This window comes from Podarcis melisellensis (genome assembly GCF_964234715.1).
Source record: "Podarcis melisellensis genome assembly, chromosome: 10".
In the NCBI taxonomy this organism is placed as follows: domain Eukaryota; kingdom Metazoa; phylum Chordata; class Lepidosauria; order Squamata; family Lacertidae; genus Podarcis; species Podarcis melisellensis.
The window spans coordinates 52,005,468-52,029,576 of record NC_138542.1 but is presented as its reverse complement, the minus strand read 5'-3'; the positions used below and the strand labels follow the sequence as shown (position 1 = coordinate 52,029,576).

General features: G+C 42.2%; 1 protein-coding gene across 4 annotated transcripts in view; it reads left to right on the top strand.

The window, feature by feature from the left end:
* The window catches only part of CHST11 (carbohydrate sulfotransferase 11), a 189,405-nt gene that overhangs the window by 22,398 nt on the left and 142,898 nt on the right, over positions 1-24,109 (top strand). The window lies entirely within an intron of this gene.

The window sequence follows — 24,109 nt, the reverse complement described above, 5'->3', positions numbered from 1 at the left end:
AATATGGTCATGGACTTACTTTGTGTGTCCTCTTTTTCAAAGCAACTGCTTTATGAAATGTAGGATCATGTCAGCACTGCAGTACTATTATTGGTAACGTTGGTTTTTTTCTTTCTAAAAAATTGCTGGTTTTCTTTTTTGGGTGGGGGCGTGGGCGTGTATGAGCTGAAGTAGGGATGCCTGAGGAGTTTGCTTTCTGCAAGTTCCAGTATGGATGGACCTGAACTACACCTCCCAGAGTAACATGAGGATGGGAACACCCTTTGCTGGCCCCTCCTGATTCCTGTGAATTCAGATTCAGCTCCCTCTGTTGGCTATGCCCTCTTGGAGCTACAGCTGTGTTCAATTCTCCTTGTGAAGAGTGCTTTTATGTTCCTTTCATCAAATACCAAAGAAAAGCAGGCTCTGAACCATGGCTATTTCTTGTTTCAGTAAAGATCACATTTTAGCTATGGTAGATTCAGTTCTTCCTGCCACCCTGCCGTGCTCCGAACCTCTGAATTGAGTGCCTCAACCCATTTTCTAGATCGTTAACTTCTTCTTTTCTAATAGAGAAGCCTCCCTTCCTAAAGGATAGCTTTCTGCGAAATAAAGACAGATAGACCTTACTTGCAGTAATTTTCTTGTTCACTTCATCCAGGCAGAATTCTGTTTATAATCAATACCTGATTTATTTAAGGCTTGCCATGCAGTATTGACTTTTTGGTAGTTGTATAACTCCTTGCCTATTACGTGTCTGGTGAGGTCTTTCAAATTTCTCTGTGCCTCCTTCATTTTTAACTGTTTGAATTCTAGTTCATTTGCTAGCCATGGCCTGATCCTTACTTCTTAAAAGACCAGGATGCATTTCCCCCCTCACCCACCTTTGAAAATAGAAAGACACTGAAATATTTTATTTGAGGGAATTATTTTCGGTGTCTGAATGTTTATAAGATGTATTGCCTCCACAGTAAGCCGTTATTTCTGGTTTTTTAAAATGTGCTGGTTCTGATGTATTGCAATGCAATGAACGACTAGCCTTGCAGTTGTTGTTGTTGTTGTTGTTGTTATTATAGAATGCAACCTGTGCTAGTTTGGAGACCCACACCTGCTTCTGGTTCAAGTGGGTTGACAGGCAGCTACTTCCCCAGCTTCTAATCCTTGACTACCTGGAGCCTGGCTGTTTTTGAGCCAATTAGGTATAGTGGTTAGGGTGCAGAACAGCCAGTGCAGTGCTTTCAAGATGCAGTTGCACTCCAGTTCCCATCAGCCTCACCAGCATGGCCAGCAGTCATGCTGAATTGGAATTGTAGCCCAACAATCTCCATAGGGTACCATTTTTGCTGCCCCTTAACTGGAGTGTCAGACATGGTCCAAATCTCCACTTAGCCATGAAGCTGAATTACAGTGCAATCCTAGTCATATCTGGCTAGGCTGAATTTTTCTCCCTAATAGTGCACTTCCTTGATGTTTCTTATCTCTCTTCAGTGTTGCCATGTCTCCCTCTCAACCGACAAAACATTCAAACACCATAAGCTGAAGAAACTGAAAACAAAAATAAGTACAGGTCACAAATAGCTCAGGTTCTTTTTTTGTAATGTTTTGTGCTTAGCTTAAAAATAAAATAAAATACGTGAGGCCAGATCAGTGAAATAATCAAACCAAAATATCAACAGCAGACTCATTTCCATGTCAAATAATTTTTACTATTTCCATTATCCAGTTAATTTAATGAGGAGGTGTTTGTTATCCTTGCAACAAGCAATACTTAACGTAATCACATGACACCCTTAAAAAAATTCAAATAATTGTCCACCACAGTTTTCTGTATGGATCACTAGCAGTGATGGTTGCATCCCTTTGCCCGCCTCCAGTTTGACTCATAATTAGCTGGGTTCTTCTGAACTTCATTAAAGGACTATTGGGAAAAGCTTGTTTTCCCCAGCCCTGAGCTCAGAATGTTCCGTAAGAAAGATCAGAGTCTTGGGCACATCTGGGAAGTTCTTTGCCACCAGCCCCTGCTTCTCAAACAAACTTCTTTGATTGAAGAGCAGGAGGGCCAGTGGCAGGGAGAATGGACTAGTGAGCACAAATATTCATTCATTCATTCATTCATTCATTCATTCACTCACTGACTGCCTTTCTCCCTGAAATGCACTCAAAGTGGCTTACAGATAGAAATACAGCTAAAACCACAGAAAAAAATCGTTAAGCATCAATAGAATCAAAACGATATATGTATGTGTCCCCCCTCTCTCTGTCTCTCTCTCTCTCTTTCACACACACACACACACACACACACACACACACCACACCCCTATTAAACTCATACAATTACAATCAAAACAGCATGGCACCAGCCATTTCATTAAAAGCAGTCAGTTTCCAAAAGCCTGTTGGAACAAGAAAGCCTTCACCTGCTGGTGGAAGGAGAACAAGCAGAAAGACAGACTAGCTTCTCTAGGGGAGGGAGTTGCAAAGTCTGGGAGCAGCCACCGAGAAGGCCCTCTCCCATATACCACTTTGAATTGTGCCCAGAAACAGACTGGTAGCCATTGGAGCTGTTGCAACAAGGGAGTCATGTGGTCCCCATGCCAACAATATTTAGGCCTCCACCTTAAGGCCTGGACACTTCTGACCATGCTCAGAAACTTCCATTGCCACTGTGGTGTATGAGAATTGTAAATTCTGTCCATCCTAGCAGCAATGGATGCTCCTGAACATGCACACACAGAGAGAGTGAGTCCAGGCCTTGAGGAGACCTAAATCCCTCTGTTATTGCCAGTGAACAGTTGGGAGGACTAGCTGGCAGTGAGCCTGTTATGAGTTGAACCTGAACTCTGATGAAGTTGTGGGCTCGCTTTTCCAAGTGTCTCCACGCCAAATTAATTAGGGTAAGTAATTAAAGACAAGAACCAAATTTGCTCTCTTTCCTATCCACTGATTCCATTTGTTCCAGCTCATCCATGAACCAATGTCCTTAATCCATGAATGTTGGCCAATCCATGAACCAATTTGGGCTGTAAGAATGTTTAACAAACACACTTTAAGGCCAAGAATGGATTGAATTCATGTACTTCTTTGTACTGAAAGAAGAGTAAAGAGGGCCGGTGGGGGCGGGGCGCTGAAGAGGAAAAGAAATATAGACTCCCTTTTAAAAGGGTAGCATTGTTCCTATCCTGTTTGTGTGAATGTTTACAGGGTGCCTTTTGTCCTTCACAGAGAATATAGCTATTAGCAGTTGTCAAGTGATGAACAGGGTGAGCAGGACCTTGGGCATATTGATCTGAGCTGCTTGACCACCCACAAAATCTACTTATATTCGTTGGGCAAAATTGATTTGAATCCATGCATTCCAGCTTGTGGTTTGGACTAAACGTTTTAAAATGTCACGCTCAGTGTGACAAGCAGTCTTATCACTCGTCCTAAGTCATTGATTTTTATTTTATGTTGAAAAGAACATTTTTGTTTTCCTGTTAATTATGTGGCTTTAGATGTTTGCTTTGCTTTTGACCTTCACCTGCTATGTTTAATTTTGGTACTTTGTTGTGCTTTAGTTGATTCTTTAAGATTTCTTTTCTCCTTAGATTTGAGATCCCTCCCACCCCCCCAAAAACTCTGAAAATATATGTAAAGCAGTAGACAAACAAACAATAAAAATAAACATGGTGGTGCTTTTGAGATGTGCTACACATTCTGAATGTGTGTTTGTGAGAAGCAATACCTTGCAGCAGTTATTTCTGAGCTGTGTTTCAAAAATTAAAGCCGGGGATGGAAATTGTATGGAGCGGTAAATCTGCCCTTTGCACATTTATCCCCTTTTAAATTGCTTCTTTACCCAGTGGGACGCTGAAGTGCACGGCTGCCATGTAGAATCTTGGCTTTGAGTGCTGGAGGCATGGAAGATCATTTTGTAATGGAAGACAGCAAAGAGGCACGATACATACTGGCTCACTGTATCTTTTCCATTAGGCATGGTCTACTCTGGGGACAGAAGGGATTTAAAACCAAAACAATGCTTTTTAGCTTGCACTGTCTGTGCTGGAATTACTTTTTGATTCCTTCCCAACAAAGTAATAGCATGCACATGTGCTTCCAAGTCAAGAGATGACAGATGTTGGTGTTGGAAACAGATAAACTTGTCCTAATCAAAAGGTTTTAACTGGTCTCCCCAAAAATGCTTCTGATTTCATCTAGGAAGAGGTGTGTCTTGAGAGCTTTGTAGCATGGGTACACCCCTCCTGATATTATTATCCCTGACCGTTGGTCATGGTAGCTGAGGCAGGTCCCACCCCCCACTTTGCCGGGCTCTAGCTGTTCCAAGGGAAGGGAATTCACTAATGTTTGCACTAGTGAATGCATCCTCAGTGTCTTGTTTGCCAGCTTTCCATAGGAATGACTTTGGCCACTGTGAGAACAGGATGTGAATTAGATGTCCATTTGTTCTGATGTAGCTTTTATGTACGAATGCACAGTCCTGGCAAAGGAAACCATGCAGAGCCTGGAGGTTGCAGATCAAGTGAACAGTCTGGGCTGGAGGGAGCGGACAGGAAGGACTCAGCAACGAACAGTTCTAAAGAAGAGAGACAGGCCTTTCAGGACCTCGGACAGAGCCCCAGGAACAGACAACTGCTTGGGCACAAGTTCATTGTCAGCTGAGCCCTTTTATGCCCCTTGACCCTGACTATCTCTCAGGCCCCACCTCCTTGCGGAAGGGTGCAGAGCCCTAAAGGGACAGCCCTGTGGCCTGGAGACTGGCCATCTGCCACTCCTCCAAGATCTCATGCTTTCAGCAGCACCTGTGGCAAGCCAGCTGACTTGCCAACACTGAACTCCTTGCAGTGTGTGAGAATGCCAAACGCGTCATAGAGCCAGGCTCTGTGGAGGTCCCTGGCTATTGGGATCAGGCTCAGTATTTCCCTGGTTATTGTTGTGCTGTGATGACAGGCTCCTGTTAAGAGCACAGGGGACACCACCCCATATATATATATATGGCACAGGACTTCAACACTACTATAAGTCTCGCCTTCCCACCCATTCCAAGGCCTGTTTTGTCATCTAATGAAGATGGAAGGCACTGTGCTACTTTGATGTTCTATTTAATGCTTGATCGACCCAGTAAATAAGAATTAGGCAAATTTTCCAGAAGCTAATATTCATAAGGCCAATGAGTGATGATCCTATTGGGAAAGGGTTAAGTAGGTTCTGTTGATTCTCTGTCGCACTAGTGTAATGAGTGTAGAATCTGCTCTCTGGGGGAGTGGTGAAGGTGGGGAATCTCTATCCAAGAAGAGCACTCATATACAAATAGCTGTAGCTCTCATAAACTTGAATAAATTCTATTAATTTATATGTTAATTAAGCTGCTCTTTAGGTTCTACACTCTGAGTAATGGAGGGTAGGGGAGTTGAATACAGAGCAGGCTGGGGTGGGCACTTGTTTTCATATACCCCCAAATCAGTGTGAAGTTAAGGAAATCTGCATATGTTGTTCTGATCCTTTACCAGCCGGGAAAAGCTGCTAAAGAACAGGCCAAATGTTCACTGCCTGCAAAACTACTCAGTTAGCAGGTGCCATTTTGCTTTAAGATGTGCCACTGAATTGTGACTCAGAACCCTCCCTGATAACAAAGAAATGCTTGTAATTCCAAACCTTTCTTGTAATGAGTTGCAGTTATCACTCAGTCTAGGACCCAGGTGGCCAAATATTACAAGATCTCCACCTGGCAAGGGGAAAAAAGGGCATTTGCAGATTTCTCACCTGCAAAAACGGTCACACTAATATCTAAGTACACATTATATCACATTCTCCAATAACGTAACACTGAGGCCCCAGGTTTTGCTTTGTAAAGCAGTAGAGACCAGGCAGATCCAAAGTGGAGAACAGGCATGGGAAGGAGGTGTTCAGCCTCACTCAACATGCCATTGCCTGGTTTCAAGGGGGCATTAGCAGATGACTTATATCCTGTAAATTAGTTCTTCTAGGACAGCTTCTGCCAACCTGGTGTCTTCCTTGGGGGAAATCATGACTGTTAAATGTATGGTGCAGATGTGGCCTTTGTCTAGGATGGGCCAGGGATGCTGCTGCTTTGAGTTGCTGCTGCCACTACTCTTCATCCTTCTGCAGCTAAGCTTCAGTGTTCCACCCTCTTTTACAAGGAGGGAAGCGATCTGGCAGCAAAGTTTCTGTATATGAAAGAGAGAGAGAGAGAGAGTGCTATGAGTTTGCTTTTGTATCCCCAGCAGGTAGCAGTAGTGATGAGAACATGGCTAGTTTCTTTCTTTTCTTTTCTTTTTGTAAGAGAGAGCTGCTTTTCCATTCATGGCTTCATTCATTCATTCATCCATCTGAAGAACACTCTCAAGGTTGCCTGAATAAATGCTTGGGTTGTAGTCTGAGGAACAAGGATTTAAGAACATTATGCATATTTGATTGTGCCTTTATGGGACTTGCAATGAAGGAGCTGACAATTTCAGTTCTCTTCAGTCTCTAAACTTTTCCAGTCCTAAATTCTGCAGCAATTTGATTTCTTTTTATAAAAAGCCTTGTGAAAATTCACCAGAAAATTATTGCAATTTCTCCCTAATAAACACATTTTTGTATGCAGTTTTGACCAATGTACACATTTTTTGCAAAAGCTTTCCCTAACAAAAGGCACCTTTGTATGTAATTTTCAGGGGTTTTTTAAATGTGCACTTTTCCCCAATACATGCATTTTTGTGAACATCGCTTGGTTGAAGAACTGCACCTCAAAATTGTGGTTCTCATATTGTTTTGGAAAGTGCAAATTGTTATAGCTTAATCTTTAAATGCAAACTGAATCAGATTTCTCCCTTCATCCCTAGCTGCCGTTTACCTGGGAAGAGGAGAGCAGTGATACAATCCTCTTCTCCAGAGTCCTCCTGTTTTTTGGGGCAAGTCGAGCAGCGTTCATTGTCTTTGGCCCTCAATGAATTAATATTTTAGGGGTGTCCACAGAAACATTTGATCAGCTGAAAATGAGATGCCAAAGAATGTAGAAATGGAAATGAAGACTAGTGTATATGAAGCTGCTGAATACTTCTAAAGGTAGCTTCTGCATTTGATTAACATGTATACGCTATATGGGTGTGTCACACCTTTGGTTCTTACTGCTTTTTGAAGTTGAGCAGTATTACTTGCTGTGGCTCAATTTCCCAGATTTTATCTCTGCTTTGAATTCAACAGGATCAGAAGGTTTGCATCTCTTCTCAAGCTTGTGAAAATAAGAAGTCCTGAAATGTTTAGGAAATATTATGTGGCTGCAATCCAACTCCCTTGTCCCACCAGTGCAAGGATTTCTACACAGGAAGTACAAAAACTGTTTCATGAATGCCTCCCACTGGCTGTGTTATGCGACACCATTAGTGTGAACAATGAAACCACAAGGCTGCATGCAGACACGCTTAAAGAATGGGGCTTGCTTTTCTTTCCCCCTGTTAGAAGCTTGACCCTACTTTCCAGCTTATTTTACAAACATACTAGGTAGCAAATAGAATTCTGATTCTATTCTCTACCCTCCTGACTATTAACCTTTTAATTGCCATATGAATGTGCCGTTTCTATTTGTTTTTAAAAACTAACTTTGAAGAAGAAAAAACTTTTTTTTTCTGGGTGGGAAGTGACATCACATTGGGAAATAACATATGCTGTGGCATCATGGGATCAGCCTATCGGGGTTCTCCGGTGCTGGCTTCTGATGCGAACATTTGTTCCAGTCCTTGTATATGGCCATCTGATCAGCTCTGTATGCTTGCTGCTGCTGTTCCTCATTCTATGGGATCAAAGGGCATGGAATATGCATCACACAACACACATATGCCTGTGTGGTTATTTTTAATGTGCTATGAGCTACCTTGTGCATTGGTTTTCCCATGGAAGGGTGGGATACAGTCTTAAATAAATAAAAATTAAGAAGATGTGTTTGTGTGTTTTCTATGCACATAGATTTCATCAGAGGATGGATCACTCTTAATGGCCTGGCTGCACTTTTATGCTTCCCCTGAAGCTACTGGCATTTCCCAAAGCCAGGAGAGTGGGCAATGAGTTGTCAAAATGCCCCAGTGGCCCCAGTTACCTCCCCTCTCTTCTTCCCAGTAGCTTTGTACAAACTCAAAGAGAAAGTGTCTGAAGTTCTTTTGCCAGCAAGTGATGAGCAACAACTTGATTCCAAAGATGCATTTACAAAGGGGAGAGGGAACCTGTAGTGCTCCAGCTATTGTGAGACTAGCAACTCCCATCATTCCTAGCCAGCATGACCAATGGTCAGGGATGATGATAATCTGGAGGCCATCAGGTTTCCCCCTTCTGATTATCTGGCTGATGATAATATATCTTTATATTAGTTGTGCAAAAATACTTTTAGGAATGCTATCTAGCATACGATCAGAGCAGATGGGAATTGGTGTCCCAACATCTGGAAGTGCCTCTTTTCAACTGGACAACTAAAAGGTTCAATGATAACTTCTAGAAACTGTCTCAGGCTGACACTGAATGTTTTAAATCTCACACGAAGGGTTCCTGTATCTTTGCCTCTCTCTCTTTGCCTTTTTGGATACTCTCTAAAACGTGTTCCAATTTCCTCTCATTGACGGGGAAAAGGTGATAGTCATGGAAATTTCAGGGGCATAGAAAACCACACTTTGAAACGTGGCGATTATGATTCCCTGTGGCAGATTAAGTAGTTTTTATAGTTTGGAACATTAATTAATATTTATGGAGCCTTGTGTTGGCAGGATGGGCCCTGATCACTGGCTCTTGCAGCTTCAAATCCATTTCAATTATAACTTTGTTACTGTGTAAATGTCACATATACATTGCCAATGTATACATTAGCAAAGCCGTGCAAAGGATGAAACACACCAGGAGAGAGTTTCTGCTTGCACGGCTTTAGTCAGTGCTGGCATCGGCTTCAGCAGTAAACACTCCTAATTTGGGCTCTGCAGAAGTTTATATGCCTGTGTACAATTATGGGCTCTATGTGGCCAAATGAAGGACATAAACTGCTTAGGAACCTAGGCTTATCCTGGGCCAGAGACTATTGGTTCCTTAGTATTGTCTATGTTGCCAGGGTTTCAGATTGGGTTCTTTCCCCCTGGATATGCTGGGGATCAAGCTTTGGGGCCTTCTGCCTGCAAAGCAGATGTTCTACCTCTGAGCTATGACCCTTCCCCAAAGGAAAAGGGCTTCTCTATCTCCATGATGCTAACTGGGAAGAAAGCTAATCAGTCTTCTCACAGCCAAGATGTTGGCTTCCCAAATTGCATTGTGGGTGGTGTGGTGTTGGTGGCGAAGGGAGTGAAGTGGCTTAAGTATTAGGTATCACTAATAGTGAACCCCCAGCATGCCCAGGGGTGGGAACATGTCTCCCTGTTTCGGAGGGAGAGAAAAACCGCCTGCCTGCCAACTACCTAAAAGCCAGTGCTGAAATCTGGTGGTGATGGTGAGCCATGCAAGATAAGGGATGGCAAAAGAGAGAACTGGCAGGATGGTGGGAAGAGAGTCAGCAAAGCAATGGCTAGTTGTTTAATGCAAGGGTAGGTGACAAAGCTTTCCCTTGAAGGAGCATAAGAAGTGTTATTCTGGATCAGACCAAAGGGCTATCTAGTCCAGCATCCTGTTGTCACAGCAGCCAATTAGATGCCTGTGGGAAACTGGCAAGCAGTACTTGAACACAGGAGCACTTTTCCTAGTGAGAGCCAGTGTGGTGTAGTGGTTAAGAGCGGTGGACTCATAATCTGGTGAACCGGGTTTGCATCTCTGCTCCTCCACATGCAGCTGCTGGGTGACCTTGGGCCAGTCACACTTCTCTGAAGTCTCTCAGCCCCACTCACCTCACAGTGTGTTTGTTGTGGGGGAGGAAGGGAAAGGAGATTGTTAGCTGCTTTGAGACTCCTCCTCCTCCTCTTCTTCTTCTTCCCTCCTCACCAGCATAGCCCATTGACCAGGAAAGATCTGTGCGCAGCATTTTTGTCTTTTGGTATGGTGGCTTCCAGGAATGGAGTAACAGTATTTGTAGGGTTTGTCATTTTGAACTTTGTGCCAAACCATTCCATAAACAATTGTTTCTAAAGCACTTTGAACTATGGTTTCAGACTCATCTCAAGTAGTAGTGAAGTCTCCTTTATCATGGTTCATATGATGTCTGAACTAAGGGATGTGTTTGTGTGGCCTCAGCAATTAGTCCTGGGTGGTGCCTTTCAACGAGGTACACTCCAGATGTTGTCAAACTTTTATGAGCCCTGACTAACATGGCCAATAGTTAAGGATGAAGGGAGTAGGGACCCAACAGCCTTTGGAGAGCCCCACATCTGGGCTAGCCTGTCACCACGGCTTCCCTGGCTCTATGACCACCTTCTGTGCAATCTACAAATCTAGAGGCTAAAAACAGAAGTCATTGCATTTCTGAGTCTACATTTAGATGCTTAAATACATGCTCTGAGTTTCAAAATTGCTGCTGTTCATCCTTCAACTCCTACTCAAACATACCAAAGTATCATGTACTTACCGGTAGTTTGAAACCTGTGAAAGGCCCCTCTTTTAAGAAGGTAGGTACACTGACTTTTGTTTTGAATAAAGGATAAAGGGAGGAAAATTGAATTTATTGTGTAGTTTGAGCAAACCACTGTTTCCCATATTGAGACAAACTGGGAAAATGTGGTTTGCTAGAAACTGTGGTTGACTAACAAACTGACTCTTTGGGATGGTTGTAGGGTTTTTTTTAGGATATGGTGGTTTAGCTCCAGATGAAGGGATCAGAAAGAGGCACTGAGGGGTTTCTGCTTGACGTCTTGATAATCATTCTATGAGATCATGTAGGACCTCATTTTATTTCTCCATGATTTTCAGCACCTATACGAGAACACTGGGAGTTGGGATTATACCAGGGTTTGTCACTGAAGTGTTGTCTGCTCTGTTTCTCTTTGATATCTGAATCGTGTTAGCTGCGCAGGTACTGAACCAGTGTCTGAATGTGGTAATGAGCTGGATGAGGGCTAATAAATTGAAGCTGAATTCTGACAAGATGAGGCACTGTAGGTAGATGCTTCCTGAGACCAGACAACTGATATACAACCTGTTCTCTATGGCATTGCGCTCCCCCTGAAGGAGCAGGTTTGTAACTAAGATGTGCTTTATCACCAGAGGCTCAGACGTCCTTAGTTGCACAGTTCACCATTTTTCCAGCTTTGCCTGGCTTGCCAATTGTGGCCATTCCTGGACGGCGTAGACTGGCCATGGTGATCCATGTTTCGGTAACCTCCAAGTTGGATTACTGCAATCTGTTATGCATGAGGCTCTTGGACTACCTAAGAGACTTCAACTGATGCAGAATTTTAACTGTTACAGCTAGGTTTTGTTCATGTTATGCCAGTCTTATTACAATGTCACTAGCTTAGTTTTCAAACCCCATTTAAGATGGTGTATTTATTTTGAAGGCCCCAAATACTGTACCAGCCTACCCATGTTTTGAAATTTTCTGCTGAAGCTCTCCTCCAAGAGCCTCCCTTATTGGAAGTGCACTTTTAAGGATATGAATAATTCACCTCCTGGAATCTACTGGATGAAGCACATATATAAGTGTTTTAAATAAATATATAAAAAATGGCTTGTAAAAGTCAGTTTCCCATACCTAATGGAACGGGAAACTGGTTTGCTTTTCCAAGTCCTCAATTGAAGTTTAAATTTCCTCCCCTTGTATGTGAAAAGAGAGGGAGAGAACCCCATTGTTTGATACATCTAAATATAGTCAGTTGTTGTTCTTGATGATGGATCTTTGGTCTGATTCAGCAAAGCACATTTTACTAAAATGGTAACAAAAATGCAGAATTGCACTTAGTTTCTTTTCTTTGTTTTGCTGAAGAGAGCAGCTAATGACGGCATTCAGGTGGCCTTGACTCAAATATTAGTTGAAGACTTGAGCTGTCTGCTTTTCATCTTCAAAGGGCTGCTAGAGAAGAAGCCTAATCTTCTGGAATTTAAAATCCATATAATGGGGGCATTGGGGCAAGGAAGAAATTAATAGATTAACAGAGTCATCCTGTAGAATATAAGGCAGGAGAAGGGAAAGGAAAAATCTGCACAGTATTATATTTTCTGCTCTCTTCCCACTAGTTCCTCATGCAGTCTGATTTATCGAGGGTTTGGGTGAACAGATAAGGAATGGCAAAGGGTTTTCTTCTTCTTTTTTTTAAAGAAGTTCACTTTGAACTACGTCTCTCTCATGCATTGTCTGTTTGCAGAGCAGAGGGTGTCAATCAAGTGCTCCCAGAACACCCCAGGAAAAAGTTATTTCCTACATGCAAAATGTAAATTGCAGTTTGATGCCCTTCCTGTTCTTCCTATATCTAATTTTTCCCAGCCTTGAGACTTGATAAATGAACATTTTTACATGACTTTAGCCCTGTGTTCATTCTCTCTCTCTCTCTCTCTCTCTCTCTCTCTCTCCCTTCCTCCAGTTTCTCTGACTTTCTTCTGGGACATTCAGAAATGGTTCCCTTGAGACACTTTCTCTTTGTAGAAGCTCCTGATATTTAAGTATACAGTGCTGGGAACAAAATTCTGCATCTGTGAGCTCATCATACTTTTTTTTTAAAAAATGTATTTTTATTAAATATTTTCTTAGTTTACATCCTACATTTTGAGAGTGGAATACTTCTTCATTTGAGCTTTCGAAAGGACATACTGGGCAAGGGCTAAGCAACAGCCTATTTTAATATATATATATATATATATATATATATATATATATATATATATATATAAACATAAACATATCTGTGTTGGTATAGAATGCATTTCATTCTCCAGATGAGGAAAGAAGAGGTAAAATGTTGAAGGAAACTAGCTCTCTTTGGAAGGTCTACTAGTACTTATTTTTTTAGTAGGATTTTTCCTTTTATAAATATTCTTGGATGATCATGTTCAGGTATTGTGTTTTTATGATAGTTTTATATTCAGTTTTAATGTCTTTAATATATTTTATGCTGTAAGTCACTTTGGGGCATTATTCTGTGATGAATAAATATAATTCTTATTCTTATTCTTATTCTTATTATTGGAAAGTCACCACAAAGTGACACATTCCCTGACGTTCCTCAGCTTTTTCTTGCATTCGGTTAACACCTGATGGTAATTCTTTTTCCTTCAGGGTAGATAATTATGTGAGGAAATGCTATTTAAGTATTTAATATGAGGGAACGCTGTAAAATTAGTCCTGTTTTCAAAACATAGGCACTGTCTTTATGTCTGTAAAGTAATATGCTGTTTTATGGTGCTGTATAAATAAGGACAGCGAGACTTCCATCCTGAGATAATGAGTTTGTGTCCTGAGGTAATGAATTGGGTAACTGTCACTGTGGGAAAAGAGAAATGTTTCGTGTCTTCTCATAATGCATCATAAATTCTCTCCTGAGTGAAAAATTAATTGTCCCTGTCTGATTGAATATAGGTACTATAGCTGAAATATGCCATTATCTCCCTATAGGAGCACATATTTGGAAACAAACAAAGCTCAATGTTTTTCCTTTCTTCTGCCCATGAATTGAATTGTGGAGATTAAACAACACATTTGGGGGAATGGAAGGTTATGGAAATCAGCTAGAAACCTGTTTTGTTTTTTCTTTAGAATCACTACCTTTTCTTAAAAATTAAGTGGGTAAGAGATAGGGGAAGATTATTCTTTGTAATAACCATGATAGAGGCTTAGTTCTGACAAATTGCAGATGAGGAGTTAAACCTGTGTCTGGGTGGCACATGTGGTGATCCTATAGTTGCTGTTTGCTTGGAACTGCAAAACCTCTAATTAAGAATATATGTCTTTTTACTGCGAAAATTTCACTGCTCAGTAGGGGCCTCCATGGATCAGGAAAGCTGCAGCCTGGCCATGGATTTGGTCAATGGACATACTTCCATTTTAGTTGGTAAAGTGTTTTTGTGAGACATGGCTTAGATTAGAGAACCAGGAGCCCTATCCAAGTTTTGATCAGGGATTATGTTTTTGCTAAGTGTCAGTCATTCTACAGAAGAATAATGATAATTTGGCTAACAGACTGTTGTTACACAAAGTGTACTAAGTTGTGTACAGTGGTGCCTCGCAAGACGAAATTAATTCGTTCCACAAGTTTTTTCTTCTTGCGAGTTTTTCGTCTTGCGAAGCACGGTTTCCCATAGGAATGCATTGAAAATCAATCAATGCGTTCCTATGGAAACCGCCTTCAGACCAGGTCCGGGGACAGTCTGTCCCCCAACCTCTTCTGAAGGCTGGGGGTGGGGGGGACAAGGGCTTTTGTTCCCACCCCCAGCATTTTTAAAAACCCCGGGACAGCGGAGGACTTCTCCGCTGTCCCGGGGCGATCTTAAAATGCTGGCGGGTGGCAGCGAAGCCTTCGCTGCCGCCCGCCAGCATTTAAAAAAACCCCGGGACCTCTGAAGGCTGGCGGGGAGCGAAAGTCTTTGCTCCCCCCGCCTGCCTTCAAAAGCCGTCCGGGATAGCGGGAAGCGCTTCCCTGCTATCCCGGACTGCTTTTAAAAGGCTGGCGGTGGGGAGCAAAGCCTTTTGGCCCCTGCCGGCCTTCCTGGACCTCTTCTGAAGGCCGGAGGGGGGGGGAAAGGCTTTGCTCCCCACCGCCAGCATTTAAAAGAGGTCCCCAGAGATTTTCTTCTTGCGAAGCAAGCCCATAGGGAAATTCGTCTTGCGAAGCAACTTGCAAACGGAAAACCCTTTCGTCTTGCGGGTTTTCCGTCTTGCGAGGCATTCGTCTTGCGGGGCACCACTGTACTAAGGAACTGTCTACTCTTGACAGGAGGACTTCCTAAAATCTCAGCAGTCTTTCCCAGCACCTCTTTGAGACCTCAAAGTAAGTTTAATAAGAAAAAAACATACCACATTTCCCATCTATAAGATGCCCCCGCGTATGAGTTTTGGGGGAACTCAGATTTAAGAAAATGGGTGGAGATAGCCCAGAGTATAAGATGCCCCCTAATCTTTGACATTATTTTTTAGGGACAAAACCTAGTCTTATACACTGAAAAATATGGTGGATGGCTTGAGCAAGCAATGAATGATCTGGTGGTTCTGGTTTTGTGAGGAAGCAAAAGTGTTCTTTGACTTGGCAGAAGCAACCATCAAGCTAGAAGAAAGTCTCTTTGAGAAATTCAATCTCATTTTACCATTCCTAAGCTTCCCAACCCATGGCTGGATTTCTGAACTCAATCAGTATATTTAACTCATGGGGTGGTGGTGAATGGAGCTGCCTATTGTCCCTGCTCCCAATCTCAACTTAATGTAGCTGGTTGACGGAACAAACCCGAAGAGTGCTTGCTAATGGTTCCTCACCGTCCTTGGTGCCGTGTTGTTGTTTAGCATCTTTATACATGATTTGGATGAAGGAATTTGAGTGGATACTCATCAAATTTGCAGATGACCTCAAACTCAGAGGGGTAGTTAATGTCTCAGAAGACAAAACCTGAATTCAGATTGGAGAACTGGGCCAAAACTAATAAATTGAATTTCAGTAAGGGCATATGTCAGATTCTACACTTAGGCACCAGTATAAGATGGGGGGACACTTAGCTTACTAGTAGAACATGTGAAAAGGATCTAGGGGTCTTATGGACCACAAGCTTAACATGAGTCAACAGTGTGATGCAACAACAACAAAAAAGCTAATGCTATTCTAGACTGCATCAATAGAAGTATACAGTGGTACCTCGAGTTACAAACGCCTCAGGTTACAAACTCCACTAACCTGGAAGAGTTGCCTTGAGTTGAGAACTTTGCCCCAGGATGAGAACAAAAATCATGTGCCGGTGGCACAGCAGCAGCAAGAGGCCCCATTAGCAAAAGCACGCCTCTAGTTATGAACAGTTTCAGGTTAAGAATGGACCTCCAAAACATATTAAGTTCGTAACTAGAGGTACCACTATAGTGTTCTGATCAAGGGAAGTAATAGTTCCACTCTTCTGCCTTGGTCAGACCACACCTGGAGTACTGTGTCCAGTTCTGGGCACCACAGTTTAAGAAGGATATTGATAAGCTGGAACGTGTGCAGAGGTGGGCAGCCAAGGGTCTGGAAACCAAGCCTTTGGAATTGAGGGAGTTGGAATTGAGGAACTGATGGAGTTGGGTATGTTTAACCTGGATAAGAGGAGACTGAGAGGAGATATGATAGGGCTATCACATGGAAGATGGAACAAGCTTGTTTTCTCCTGCTCCAGAGGGTAGGATTCGAACCAATAGATTCAAGTTTCAAGAAATGAGATTTCGACTAAGCATCAGGAAGAAATTTCTGACAATAAGAGTTGTTCGACACTGGAATGGACTCCCTTAGAAGATGGTGGACTGTCCTTCACTGGAGGTTTTTAAGCAGTGGCTGGGTGGCTATCTGTTATGGATGCTTTGGTTGAGATTCCTGCGTTGCAGGGGGTTGGGCTAGATGACCGTTGGGGTACCTTCCAACTCTACAATTCTATCATTCTGTAACCCTTACGTTTCTATAACTCTTATGTGGTCACAACTTTGTCCCTACAATCAGGAACCCTCACTTTCCTGCTGGCATTAAAAGAGATGAGTGTTTTACAATGAATGTAACAGCACATGCAAACTGCTTCCTTCCCTCCACATGTCCAGTGTAATGTGTGAAAAGTGTTTATGTATTTGCACATTTGCAAAGCTTGGTCAGTGACTTTATATATATCTGCCCTTGGGTAACTGGCTAAAGTTGCTTGGTGGAAACCAGCTGGGATTTGGTTATTTTGAGGCTTTTCTTCATTACAAAGCTGGCGGCATTTGAAACCAGTTGGAGGATGTTTTCAAGTAAAGTATTTTGGGGGTGGCTGATATGAAATGCAAGAGAGGCATAAGCCCATGATGAGTAACTAAGTTCTGTTCCAAGCTTTCAGTGATTACCATCTGATTCCAAGCTAGCATATCTTAAGGCCTGACATACATCAGTTGTTGTTGCAGTGGAATTAATGAAATTACTAGACCTGAAAGCATTAATCAACAGATTAATTTATTAATTGACTGTGGCTTAAAATCCAGCTGAAAACATCCCTTAATTAGTTGCAAGGGTGTTTGGCTTCTTCCATGTGCATCAGAGGAAACTGCTATCTATCAAATGTTATCAGCTATTTGAAGCACTGTAAAAATTGTATATTGTAAAAACAGTGTGCTATAATACGTTTAATATAATTCAAAAACTTTGGACTGGATTCAGCTACTTGGTAAAGCCAGCAGGACTCCCACTTGTACTGATGGAACAATCTCCTTAGTTTTATGTTGAAGTCCACCCTCTGTGTGCCTGATCATCAGGGGGAGCTTCCTAGTCCAGTCCCCCCCCCCAAGAGGACCTACAATCATATTTTGTGGGAATTTCTATCTGTCATGCATGGGTTGAAGGTTGCTCTGTTTTTGTTCACAAAGCAATTTCTAAAGGAGTTGTGTTGCAAATTTTCCAGTGCACAGCCAATTTCCACAGTGAAGCTTATCATTAATCCTTACACTGTTAATGATGAAACCATTTGATTCATCTGCTATCTGTTCTTTGGACTTCCTCTCCCTAAAGAAAAAGAAAATGCATTTTTAGCAGCCATATTGTCAGTAAATTTCCTCCACTCAGGCTGCAGGCTGCCTTTTCTGAAGGACCATAGGATCAAAGGTGTACTTCAACTTGGTTTGGAGTTCTTGCCAAAAGTAGTTTCAATGCTTAAGTTTAATTAGTAACTCTTTGCTTGAGTTTGTGCATGGACCCTCCCACCCAATGGAATTTTCACATTGCCATTCCTGAGCAGACAAATTCAGGATGGATATGTTCTTTTTGATGTGTTGTGCAGGATCCAAAAATAGACATAGAACTTATTCTCCAACACTGGACCGGTGGGCTCCTTCTTCTGCCAAGCATAATTATGGACCATAGTTATGGTTCACATCTTTTCTGCTGCTACAACCCAGGAACTGAAGGGAGGTATCTCCAAAGCTAGTATCTGCAAATCAGCTCAGTGGCCTTCTCCTCTGATGTCTGTGAAACACTATGCAGTGGATCCACATGCTATGAGAGAAGATGGTGTGAGCAGCATTTTGTCTGTTGATTCAAGTTTCTATTCCTCCACCAGGTTTATCCTATGGGATTGCAGTCATGCTATCTACCTACCTTCCTGTAGAGCAGGGGCAGAGAACACCTGTGGTCCTCCACCGGTATTCCTGGACTTCAACCCCCATCATCCCTGTCCATTGGCTATGCTGGCTGAGGCTGATGGCAGCTGGGCTCCCAACCATATCTGGAGTGCCACAGGTCCTCCATGCCTTCTGCAGAGGCTTCTTGCATTTGCTTCATTTATTTATGGTGACGAGAGGGAACAGAGTGGGTGAAGTGCTGTCCCTGCATTTGGGCTCCTCCACATTTCCACTTGTCCCATGCCTAGAAAGCACGGGTCCGAGCGGATTTTCGCTTCTCCTGCTAGCACCTTTGCAAAGCTAAGCAGGGTCCAATATGGTTTCAAACTGGATGAGGGACCGCATGTTGAGATGCCTTCATTGCAGCGGGTTGGCCTAGATGACCATCAGGGTCCCACCCAGCTATTCAGTTCTGTGATTCCATGACTGGAGGGGAACAAGGAGTCTGTGCTTCTGTAGAAAGCATTTTGAGGCACTGCATACCAAAGTCATCACTCTGAGAGGGGCCCAGCATGCTTAGCAGCCCTGCTGTTTATAGTGAAGGCAGATAGATGCAAGAGTGTGCACGCATTCAATTTTCTAGGAGGAGCAGAGGACATTTGTCATTGTTACAGCTGCATGATGAATTTGAGGGAGAGGAGATCCGTTTTAGATTCAGTCAGGAATTAAGTTTCTGATTTGGGGAAAGCCACAATGTTAAATTCCAAGCATCCCTTCTTGCCTTTCCTCCTTTTAAGGGAACTCAGAGCTTTTTAGGAGGGGGTGTTAACTTTAAAGACACCACGTAATATTTACAGGCCTCGTAGACATTAGTGGTTAGAGCTACTGTAACTCAGAAAGCGCTGTGTTCAGTAAAACAGAGAAGGAAGGCAAAGCTGAGGGGCATGACTTGTGAAAGGCAAATGTGAAGGCTTCCCCTGTGAGACCTTTGAGCTCGTCTCAAGCAAACCACCTGAAAGGTGAAATGATGCACTTACATCTTGTTATGGTGGAATAAGTATCCCAGGTGCAGAAAGCTTCTGACGTCTTCAGTGAAAACATGACATTGCTTTGTATAGAGAAAGTAATGCATTTACTATTCCAAAATACTATTAAAAGACAAAATTATAGTTGCACTGTATTCTTTCTAATGAGAGAAGCAACATTTGCATGCTTTCCCACACAAGCTGTTTATAATTTTGTATGCCCATGTGAAGCTTCCCATTTTAAAAAGTTGTTTCGATCCTTGAATGAGTGTTGATCGCTTAAATAACTTCCAGAGGAATAGCCATGTTGGCAGCCAAATCAACAAAGGAGTCTTGTGATGCCTTAAGGACGGTGATTCTGAATTGTGATTATATTCTCAGGACAACGCTTTGTGCGTCATGCAACGCACAAAAGCTTATGCCAGCCTTCCCCACCCCCGTGCCCTACAGATGTTTTGAACCACATCATTCCCAGCCAGCCAGGGAGTTGGAGTCCAAAACATCTGGATGGGAACAGGTTGGGAAAGGCTGATTTGTGCAATAAAGACATTTGCTAACATTTAAGGTGCTGCAAGTCTCTTTCCTATGTACGTATCTGCATGTATTGATGACGTATTCCTGGCACTCGCAGTCCAAGGATCTCCGGTTTTGTATTCCCCCCCCCCCCAAATCTCCCAACTGTAAATACAAAGGCAATGAAATCTGCTTGAGCCAGATGGTTGGGGCTGATTTGCAGAAGCATGCATAAAGCTGGAAGAAAATCTCTTTGAGAAATTAAATCCTACTCGGTTGCTTCTTTCCGCTTCCCAAGGGTGTAAGTAGTCTCAGAAAACATGTAATAAGAATAGCTCATACTTTCTCCTTCTCAGATGATAAATAGTGTGGTTTTATTTCACTTTGCAAGAACCCCCTCCTAGCAAGACTACAGAGCAAGAGTCACGATCAAGATTTTTGATTGCGCTACTCTATGGAATTACATTCTCAAAACCTTACCCAATGTTTCAATCTGTGGTCACTTCAGAGATCACCTAAGAACAAATTGGATGGTAGCCAGGTAAGTTTTACTCAGAACAGACCTATTGAAATTGATGAACATGACTTTAAATAGTCGTGGTTTTTCCCAAAGAATCCTGGGAAATGTAGTGTGTTAAGAGTGTTGAGAGTTGATAGGAAACGTGTGCTCCCCTCACAGGGCTGAAATTCCTCTTCACAGGGAATTTTGAGAGTAGTAGCTCTGTGAAGGGAATATGGACCTCCAAACAACACTCAGCACCCTTAACAAACTACAGCTCCCAGCATCATTTGGGGGAACCCATGGCTGTTTAGAGTGTTATGATACTAGTTTAAGTGCATACTGCAGATAGGGCCTTAGTCATGTCCATCAATTTCAGTCGTTCTGTTCTGAGTAAAACTTAGTAAAAGTGCTACCAATTTATTGAAACCATGTCATCCACAAATATATTAAATGCTTCAAAACTAAATCCTTCCAGGCCCCCTTTTAAATGTTAGTTTTTTGCTGTGTGGGAGTCGCTTTTCCATTTTGTTGTGAGCTTCTCTTGCAAAGTTTGGACACCTTTTAAAATGACCCAGCCATATGCAACGTAGAATGTGAATCTCTACTCTCCGACCCCCATTTTTTCAAGCAAGGTGACAGTTCTGTGGTTCTATTCAGATCCTGCACAATTGAGTCCCACTCATGTGGTTGTGTCATTTTGAACAGCTTCCCTCCACAGGAGCTACACACTGAAAAGTTGCCTGAGTAACATTTAAAGGGTCCCACCGATCTTACCAATTACAGAATAGGTTCAAACTGTGCAGTATTCGGAAAGTGCCCAAACTAGCACACTTTGTTCAAATTGAGCAAAATCCATTTCAATAAAAAAGGAAATAAAGAAAAAACATTGGTGGCTCCATTCATTAGATACCAGTGGCTTTAACATTATAAATGGTGGCTTTGAAATACATCTGCTTTGGATCTTGCATAGACTTGCACATATAAGAATCCTGGTTGATTCTTTCTTACTTTTTCCATATAAGATGTAAATGTTGACATCTTAATACCAATCTTGCTACATTTGTCTAATTTAATAATTCATAAGAGACAGTGTTTCTGTCTCTTGCATTCAACATTGCACAGCTGGCTTGGTAACTAATTGAGGAGTGGTTGTTCCCTTCAGCTATGTCTCTGAGCATTAGCCACTGTAGAACACAAGGCACCTTCTAATAGGTGATTTATTGAGCTGTGTTTGGTCTCCCAGTTCTTTTTGAATCTGTGCCTGGTTTTCTCCCTCAGAAGCTGCCATTGGGAAGATCACGACCTGTTTAGATTCCTCCTTAGTCCTCTGGTGGGTTGCGTTTGTCTTCTGCAACATAAGGTTATCTATATTACCAAGAAGGCTGGTGGTTTGAGCCCACCCAGGGACAGCTGTGTGCATTGCGGCAAGTAGGACTTGTTGAACCTCTACAAGTCTGTGATTCTATATGTTGTGCACAATTTGTCATGATGCATGATATCAGCTTCTCTTAGACCTTTGGGGCTTTGAACTGTGTGACATAGTTCTTTCCCCCCTTTCTTTTCCTTTTTGTTAAAACCCCCCCCCCGTCTGCTGCCAGCCAATACACTTTATAGGCTGAGTATGCTGAGTTTCTGTGGCCTTCAGAATGCTGCAGCATCATGATGTGAAATTCCAGAATAATGAAAGCAGCCCTATTTCCATGGTCTCTTTTCCTCTGTGGATTGTTAGCTTTGTTCCTGTATGATTCAGACTGCCTTGAAAGCATTTGGACCCCTGTTTTAATCTCTGTTTGCTGGTCAGAGCTCGCACTTCTGAAAAAAAATACAATTTCACCTGATATTTATTCTCTTTGCTACTTAACTAGCTTCACCCACCTGAATAAATTCTTGTTCATGTTCTGTAGGCCAGCGTGTGTTTTATAAGATTAGCCTCTTCATCTTTTATCTCTTTATTTCCTGTGTCCTTGATCTCCTGTTGCCTCGTTGTTGTGGATTTCCCTTGCATGCTTTAGGACAGAACTGACACATTCTGTCCTAAGAGAGCGGTTGTAAGTTCTGCAGCTGACAAGTGTTTTGGGAAGGACTCTTGTGCTTTCAACAGTTCCTTTCCCTGCTGATTTTTCCATTGTGTCACAGCTAGAGATGCTTAAGGAATTTAGTTTCTGTGAATTCTGATGCAGACTGACCTGATCTGTACCCCCTGAACTAATGCTCAGGTTGGAAACTAATTATTCTTTGGATTTCACACTTACCTGAATTTTGCAACATAGCTCTCAGCTACAAAAAGGTGCCAAAACATGTTTAAAATGCATATTTTAGAGTAAGATGTGTTTAGAAATGTGCATATTCAGATAAAATACACATTTAAATTAGATATTTTGTGTTGAGATATGTAATTAAATATTGCAAGTGCAATGTAGAAGATAACATTATACTTTCATATTGTCTCAAGACTGTTTTTAGTAATAAGCCTCTAAGGATTCAATCAGTGAATTAAATGTGTGTTTGATACAGTTTAACATGAATTTAATAAACAAAAAAAAAAGCAAAGGTATGTCAAGTAGAACCTTCCCTTCCCCAATTCACAGTTGGAAAATACCTTTATTAAGACCAACCTAATTGTCACAAAATAGTGACACGCCTTTGAGTCCCCGGGGAGGTCAGTCATACCTAAGATGGGCTCCAGTATAATCCTTTTCTGTGCAATATCTCACAGGATTGTTGCGACAAAGAATGAACATGTAATAGCACTTTTTACAGCAAATGTGCTATAGACCCAGTTTTTCTACAGTTATGACACAGAAGTTGTTAAGGAATGTAGTTAATGTGTTAATTCCATTAGTGAGGAAAGAGCTGGCTCATTCCTAAGATGCACCTGACTCGAATCTGGAGACTCCCTTATCAGTGCTACTGGACAGATTAGGCACGTAACTCAAATTACAGCGTGGGCTGTGGGTCATTGGTTCTTATTAGGAAGGAGTGGATAGTTGTGCAACTGTGGAGTTACCTGAACACCTTGAAAAGAGCTCATCTGAGAAGAAGACTTGGAGAATTGCCATATCTTTGCACTCTGAGAACTCTAAGCTGCTGCAGGACTCTGTGCATCTTGACTTTCCTGCATTGCAGGGGCTTGGAACTGCCTTGGTGTCCCTTCCAACTCTACAATTCTATGTTTCTATAACTTAGAACTTGCGTGTTGACATCCTTCAGCAAGGACGTTGAAGTACAGGGACCCCTCTGGGACCAGAGGGAGAAAACTCTTGGTGTAACCTGCATATACCGTATAAATATAGTGTGTGTGTGTGTGTGTGTGTGTGTGTGTGTGTGTGTGTGTGTGTTTTCATCCTACCCAACTTCCAAGGAGGTTAGGGCAACCACATGGCTTTGCCAGCCCTGCAAGTTTCATCTGTGAGACGGGTTGGGCTTTAGCAGGAGCAATCGGCTCAAAGCCACCCAGTGAAATTTATGGCTGAGTGAAGATCTGAACCCAGGCCTTCCTCCCTTTATCATAGTCTAGCACTCTTGCCCCTCCACATCCCATTGGCTCGGGATCATTTCCAGCATCCCATTCCTTTCAACTCATATCATAGTTCACTTCTCAGATGTGAGACCTGCTTTTTATTCTACTATTGATCATTTGAAGTGGTGTTTTTATGTCTCCCTCTATTATGCATGTGCAGCCCTGGTGATTTTAATAGAAAGCTTTGCATAAAGCCTGAGAGTAAGACATTTGTTTTTGGTATTTGAGATTCCTGCTTTGTATGAACTCTCTGGCTAGTTCTAATAAAAAGGCATGATTTATATAGCCTATGCACCATGTAAGTGTGCTCGAGGTACAGCAACAGTTGCAGCTCTCTGGATAGTAATCTGCTTTTTTTCCATGCCATTTTATAGGCCCAGTGTCAATCTGAGGGCATATTCTGCATTATTATTACTTTCTGTGGCAGCCCCAAATACAGA